Source organism: Mastomys coucha, unplaced genomic scaffold (assembly GCF_008632895.1).
Source record: "Mastomys coucha isolate ucsf_1 unplaced genomic scaffold, UCSF_Mcou_1 pScaffold21, whole genome shotgun sequence".
In the NCBI taxonomy this organism is placed as follows: domain Eukaryota; kingdom Metazoa; phylum Chordata; class Mammalia; order Rodentia; family Muridae; genus Mastomys; species Mastomys coucha.
This window is the reverse complement of record NW_022196904.1, coordinates 85,075,772-85,083,247: the sequence shown is the minus strand read 5'-3', so window position 1 is coordinate 85,083,247 and position 7,476 is coordinate 85,075,772. Positions and strand designations below refer to the sequence as shown.

Here is a 7,476-nt window from a genome sequence, read left to right as displayed (position 1 = left end):
TTTAAAGTAAAAGAAATATTTATTTTATGGCAATGGAACAATTACAGTATTTGGAATAGCAAACTATAAAATTCTATAAGCCAATCAGAGAAATATGAACACTTCCTAGACACCTGACCCTACTAAGTATTTGGTATTGATGAACACACGATCTCATGTTTCACTTTTTGTCCAACTTCAGGGGAAATCTTGAATCGTTTAAACACTCACCAAAGTATTTACAAATGAGATAATCTGACGAATAGGATACTAACAATTCCTGAATCCGGAAAGGGAATACATGGAAGTAACTATACTATTTTATATGTAGCTGAAGTCTGAGTATTTTTGTACTAACATCTAGACTATTTAAAAGTCAAATTAAAATAAATAGGATGAGTTGGAGGGGAAGGGTTGAGGTCTTGAGCATGAAGGGTTGGACTGGAAGTGGAACGGATGGAAGACTGTGAATCAGTTTTCCCATTTGGTGCGGTGGTCTGTCTACTTGGTTTAGGTTGCCCTTAAATCCAGCCAAAGCCTCCAGAGAGCCGGCATTAGAGACCCGTGCTGCCATACTCAGAATGGATGTACGTTTAAAATGATTGGGGGCAGGGGTTGGTGGAGAAATGAGTCAGTGGATTAGAGTACTTGTGAAAGCAAGAAGATTAAATTATCAGCACCCTTATAAAAGCTGACCATGACTGTGCATGTGCATAGCCCGCTGGGGGACACAGACAGGCAGATGCAATTCACAAATCATTCTGGGATATTCCATGGATTCTGTGTCCTGCATCTCCTTCTCATCCCTTAGGCACAGGGTAGCCATGACTCCTCACCATTGCTAGCTTCCGAGTTCTTCACCATGGCTTGTCATGTCCTGGCTCCCTTCTCTATACATAACCAGCTGACAAAACTCTCTTCACTCACCCCATTCCGATGGGTCATCTCTTTCCAGCTGAGACCCTGGTCAGCACAAACGAGCTACCCTGAAGAAAGAAGAAACAGTTGGCCTGCCTGATATCAAGCTATGTTCGTCACAGTGCAGAAACACTAGAGAGGTAAATGCTTCAGCAGAAGGGAAGAGAGGGAGGCTGCAATTTGATGTACAGTGGAAGTGGCGGTTCTGATCGATGTCAAGAAGGAACAGACTACTCACAAACAGTATCTGGACGAAAATAAGATTAGCAGAGTAAGACGTCCGACACATGCTTACTCAGAAGTGCACAGAACATATTCAGTGAAGGAGGGTAGGTAGCCGGGGCTGGAGCAAAAGCATCAGAGGATCAAGAGTAGGTCCTGAACCCAGTTAGGAAAAAGATCATTCCTATTTAACAGATGACGAAATGAGGCCCAGATATTACATAGGCTGCCCAGATTCACCTAGTAACAAAAAGGTATATTCCACACCCATATATACCCAAAGGTATATTGGCCTCACCCATCTCTGGGCTAGAAGGCAAGCTGTTTTGCACCATTTGTCCCGGCATACCAGGCTCGGGTGAACTTGAACACAATGACTGCAGACAGCTGCTGAGTGTCAGCCGAGGGGGAAATAATACCTGTTCATCAGGGAGCTAATTCTGCAAAGCTCACCGTCTAATAGGTACTGTATACACGTAAATAGGATGCTCTAATCAGCGGGAAAGCAGGAGCTGCAATCTATTCCTCATGGACCTAAAATATAATGGAGCTAAATTGAAGGTTTTACGATACACAAAGCACTTTACTTGGAAGACTGATGCTTTTCCAGGCAAGGTGTTTATTTCTAGAACAAGTTCCCACACTCTCTGACATCTAGCCCTGGTGAACAATGGGCACTGAATAAAGCAATGTCCGAAGAAGGTCTTCAATGCTAATAGAGCCCGGAGGAGACAGGACAGTGCAAAGATTAGGAGAACAGATTTAGAAGTCAGGCAGACCTGGCTAGTTCAAAGTCTTATGACCCTGGCTCAGGCTTTCAATGTCTTTAAACCTGTTCTCTTATCAGCAAAAGACAAGGACAACAATATCCATCAGTGGACTGGAAGATTAAGTGGTATTAACATAGGTAGCCAATGGACTTTAATTAAGACTAAGTTGATTTCCTGGTGTGGCCCATTTTCTTACTCCAAAGAATATTCCCAGGGGAGTGTTCTCAAACGTGTGCTGTACAGTTGGAACAGGCACACTGTCTCTCTGCTGACCACTCTCACAAGGCAGATGAAGAGATAATAGAGGCCTAGCCACTGACATTACCCTGGGGTAGGCTATTCCTATATATTCTTTTGCCTTGTATAGGTTTTTTTTTCCTGTTCCCCTTCCTTTCCCTCACCTCTCTTTCTCCCTCTTCTCCATTATCTTCGCTTCTCTTTTTTAAAATTTGTTTCCTCTATAAGACTGATGTGGAGTGTGTGAGAACTCTGGCTGCACAAGCAGGACACATCTATGTAGAAAGTTGCACATGGTTATACATGTGTGTGTGTAACCTCAGGGCTAAAGCGGGGGGGGGGGTCAGAGACAGGAAGATCACTGCGGGTTGCTAACTGCTGGCCCAGCTCCAAGGTCAGCAACCCTATGTCAAGGTGATACTGTGAAGGTAATACAGCAGAATATCTGATCTTCTCCTCTGAACATGCACACATGTGCACACACTGCATACACAGATACCATCCCTCAAAATATAACCACTTCTCATTTTGTTCTTGGTGTTTCCTTGTTTTGTTTTTTTGTTTGTTTGTTTGTTTTTGTTTTGTGTGTGTGTGTGTTTGATACAGTATATGTAGCCTAGTTTGCCCTGGAACTCACGGCCTTTTTCTTCGAGCTCCTGAGAGCTGAGACTACAGACGCATACCATCACACCTAGCTTCATTTCTGTTTTTTAATTGTTATATAACAATGGTACATGTTTATGGAGCATGGTGTGAAATTTCAACATGCATATATCTTGTAATAACCACATCTGGGTACTTAGCATACACAGCACCTCATACACATGTTATTTCCTTTGCAAGGACATCTAAATCTATTCTTCCAAACTGTAAGTTTGTACCATATTTTGTTTTAGTCAAATGAATCAATAACACATGAGGAACATAAATTTTCATGTATAAATTTGGATTTCAAACTTTTCCAGGAAAAATGAACAGAATAATGGCAAAACACCTACTTTTTAAAATTATCGTAATGAGCAGAGGCTATCTTCTTGACAATGGTGATTATGGGTTCACTGTTGCTACTGTCCCTACCCAGCCCACTTATTCTACCTTCTTGATTCCTTAAATCATTTTAGATTCATCCTGATGTGAGCTATCATTCCCCAATCTGAAGGCAGAATCATATACACTTGAAAATGTATAATATCAGAACATTTGTGATGCATTGATGTTGGTTTTATTTTGGAATTTGGCTGACCTCAGTTTGACTTGTGGTCCTGCAACTTATGATTCTGTGGTACAGTCTGTCTCTGGAATTCAGCTGTGTCTGAGTCTCTCCCCGAGATGTATATCCATGTATTTCTGAAAGGTGGAAAGAAAGCATACATCTATTCCAGCTACAGTAAGGTTTAAATCAGACAGTGAGTATAGGTATTTCAGTGTGTGGCCATAGCAGCAGACCTACACAGGATGTGCATTTCATAATTAATTGAGGGGGGAGATGTGGGTCAAAATTATATAGAAACCTATGAAATCTCATGTTATTGTTAAATGAGACTACTACTGATAATAATAATAATAATAATAATAATAATAATAATAATACATCTACATATTTTAAGAAGAAAAGCTGTTACATCTATGATGGTTTTTAAATAGTAGTGAACTATGTAGTTCCTCTTTAGATACTAATCTTAGATGGCTAGAAACACATGGGGATCTTTCTTCCCCATTGTTGTAATGACACACCTGTGACTTTGTATGCTTTGTGGTAAGTGATTCATAGCTCAAAGGGATGAGTCTCACTGTTCATCTCAACATCCACAGACGTGGCTGTTTTCAGTTGGAGCTACCCTCTACCTGCCCAGTCCATCATATTCCCAGAGAGGAAAGGGTAGGTTGCTGAATGAAACAGGAAATTCTTAGAGTGGCCCTTACTTTATCCAAGTGACATCACTGAGGAGCTATTTTTCCAATGCCATCCATGAAGCAGGAGGATGAGTAATCTTAGCTCTGGCCACAGAAACCACTTGTCAAACACATGCAGGCTTTGTTAATGCTGTGTGTCAGAGCCTGCCATTGCTGGGCACAGACATATAGCAGTGGATGGGACAGCGCTGGTCCCTATGGTCCTGGACTACATGTGCTTTCTCAAGCACGTCTGATCACTGTCACCCTACTTTACATCTCAGCACATTCCACAAACTTCATGGTTCTGCCTGGAAGGCAAGACCTGAGACAGGGGGCTTGGGATTGCTCTCACCATCTCTCCTCCTGCTCCCTCATAGTCTTACCATTTCTTTGTTGTTTAAGTCTGATATCTCCACCCCTACCCCCAATTATCTCTGTAAGAAGCAATTTCAAATTTCACACAGATTTAACTAAAATCCTCATAGGTATATAAAGTATAGTAAAAATCAAAGTAAGACCAATTTACTAGTAGGCAATGAATTGTCATATGCTATTAATAGCAATGGTTCTTACCTGTTACATCATCTCATTACATCCAGTAGTAACCCCTTGAAGTATTAGAATCCCATAGTGTGGGGGTTATACTCACCCCCAAACCACACATCAGTACATGCAAGGGAGGGATGTTCTTAACCATACTTTACTCTCACGTACCTGCACAGTTCGATCTATAATGCTCTCACAGTTAGCCTATGCCTTCACTCAAAAACTAGAATATGTCATTTTATAATTCTTATTTCTCAAGAGGATTGGATAGGGATACTCAAAGTTATTCAGTAGCACCATTTTTGATGCAATAGGCACACTTAAGAAAGACTTTAGATGTTTTTAAAAGGGAAACAAAAACCTTTGGGAGACATATTTCAAAACCGTCCCAATGAGGATTTTTACCCAATAACCCACAATCCTCTGACTGTAGGATAAATATGGGATTGCCACTCTGACTTTGGAGAAGATACATGGAGAAATTACATGGACTTAGCAATGTAGGAATAACAGATTGTTTTTCAATTTTTGCCACTAAAAATGGCAGGCCCAAGAAGCTTTGAGCTGGAATGTTAAACACCAACATCTGTCCCATCAACATGAAGGAAGGACTTCTGATGGATAACTTTCTTTCCAAAGACTTGAAACAGAGCACTTCATCATTTTAAAAATGTAGCTCATGGACTTTTCCTCCATCAGAGGCTTGTCATAGTCCGGTAGGAGATAGCCCCAGCCTTCCCAGAAGCCACCAAATCATGAGTGCTTCTAAGTTCCAAAAATATGAGCTATTAAAGTAAACAAGACCCTAGTGTTTAGATATTATTCCCAAGACAGAAATCAAATACCCAAGAAGGCTGGGCCCTGCAATCTTCTGGGAAGGATTCTCTAAGCTTCCACCATGCTATAGACTCAGAACCTAAGAATGGAATGTGAGTTATGGGTGCTGTGTTTTGGAGCATAAACTCTGATGGGAAACAGGTAGTAGCAATGGATAACTGCACAGCCTTGTGATCTACTGCAATAGCCAGAAGTGCAGACCAATAGGTCTCTAGAGCATGGGAACAAGCAAGCTACTTCAGACCTGGGAAGACAGAGGCAATGGAGGAGCATGGTGTGTGAAGCTCAGAAGAATGCCTACTACAGAGAGAGAAACCTGGGAAAGGACAAGACTGAGGGAGGTAGCAGAGATGATTGGTAGATTAAGGACTTGGAGCTTAGGCTGAAGTCAACAGGAAGCAGCTAAGTCACTGGTCATAGAGCAGCAGGTGGTGGTATGCTGAAATGATGAAATCATATACAGGTTTAGAGACCAATTTGTGTGTCCCACTTTGCAGCCCCCCACGCAGAGGCCTTATGTCAGGAGGCACAGATTGGCTGCTGGGAGAACATCAGAGAAATTGGCAAACACTACACGGACCACTCTTCTTTTCCTCTCTGAAAGCTGGTTGTTAAATTTCTGCCAGCATGGCAGCAACTAGAAAGGTCAATAAAATAGGGAAGGACAGTGTGCAGCTTGAATCCAGGCAGGGGATGGTAACAGAACAGCTATACAGGGAAGTGAACAAAATGAGGTAAGGGTGTGCTTATACGACATTTGTGAATACAAAGGGAGATTAGGACTCATGTGCTGAGACTATTTCCTGGACCCCTTCCCATGACCAGGCTGAAGATACAGAAAGCTATTCTACATGTCCTCAAGGAGAGAAGAGGCATGTAAAATGATTCTAGCTCACGGTACCATGGTAGGCTAGGACAAGTTTTGAGGCACACTAAATTCTGTAGCATGTACTCAGTCAGGGCTAGTAACACTAGCTAAAGCCTTGCTTGCTGAGAGACATGCCTGGATAGGTGTTATCAGTCCTGTTTTAAAGATGGTTAAATTTAACTTTAGACAGATTGAGTAACCGGTCCCAAATTCTCACTGGGATTAGGGAGTATGTGGGGAAAGGTTTTCACCTCCCAGAGTTAGTGGTCTTGATATCAGCCTGGAAAACTGGATTGTGGGAAACGGGGTTGGGGTACAGCCACACAAGAGCAGAGAAACCAGCATGAGCAAAAAAAGAAAGTAGGGAGGCACAGGACTCTCAGAGCATTCCAGTGAGTTCCAACCCACAGCTTATGGTCTCTGTCACAACTCAGGGTTACCACTTCAGCCCCCAAATAGCCACAGACAACATGGAAACAAACGTGTGTGGCTGTCTTCCAAAAGACACTTATTTATGGACACTAAAATTTGAATTTCATACAGCTTTCACAGACCACAAAATATTCTTCTTTTGATTTTATTTCCCCTACCATATGAAACATAGGAGCTATCCTTAGTACATGGGTCATATAAAAATAGATGTGGAGCCTGGATTTGGTCAAAGGACTGAAGTTTGCTGAGCTCAGACTCCACCAAGACAGGTTGTCCGAGAGAAAGTTTATAAAAGCCATACCCATCATTTAAACTTTCTCACAGTCTCATTTGGGAATCACATGGTAAGATTGGGAAGACAACAGTATCTGTGTGAGTACTTATGAAGGCATCCCTGTGTGAGTACCTATGAAGGCATCCCTGTGTGAGTACCCATGAAGGCATCCTGTGTGAGTACCTATGAAGGCATCCCTGTGTGAGTTCCTATGAAGGCATCCCTGTGTGAGTACCTATGAAGGCATCCCTGTGTGAGTACCTATGAAGGCATCCCTGTGTGAGTTCCTATGAAGGCATCCCTGTGCATGAAGGGATGTGCCCTCTTCCCTTTTCACCTCAACAGAAACAGGGAGGGTATGATTCCTTCCCTAGGAAACAGCCATGAAGAGGGCACTCACATAGCATGGCACATGGCTATGGTCCCTGGTGATTTTCATTCTCATCCCGTCCCTACCCTGTCTCCTCACTTTCCCTCTCCAGAAAAGTCTAAGAAAA

General features: G+C 42.3%; 1 protein-coding gene across 6 annotated transcripts in view; it reads right to left on the bottom strand.

Annotated features, from left to right (window-relative positions):
- Tenm4 (teneurin transmembrane protein 4) overlaps positions 1-7,476 on the bottom strand; it is a 702,050-nt gene that overhangs the window by 621,732 nt on the left and 72,842 nt on the right. Inside the window, exon 2 of one of the 6 annotated variants that reach the window (XM_031387401.1) lies at positions 3,370-3,473. The exons of the other annotated variants lie outside the window; for them this stretch is intronic. The gene's annotated coding sequence lies outside the window, so the exon portion shown is untranslated. The remainder of the gene's footprint in view (positions 1-3,369; positions 3,474-7,476) is intronic. 6 annotated transcript variants of the gene reach the window in all.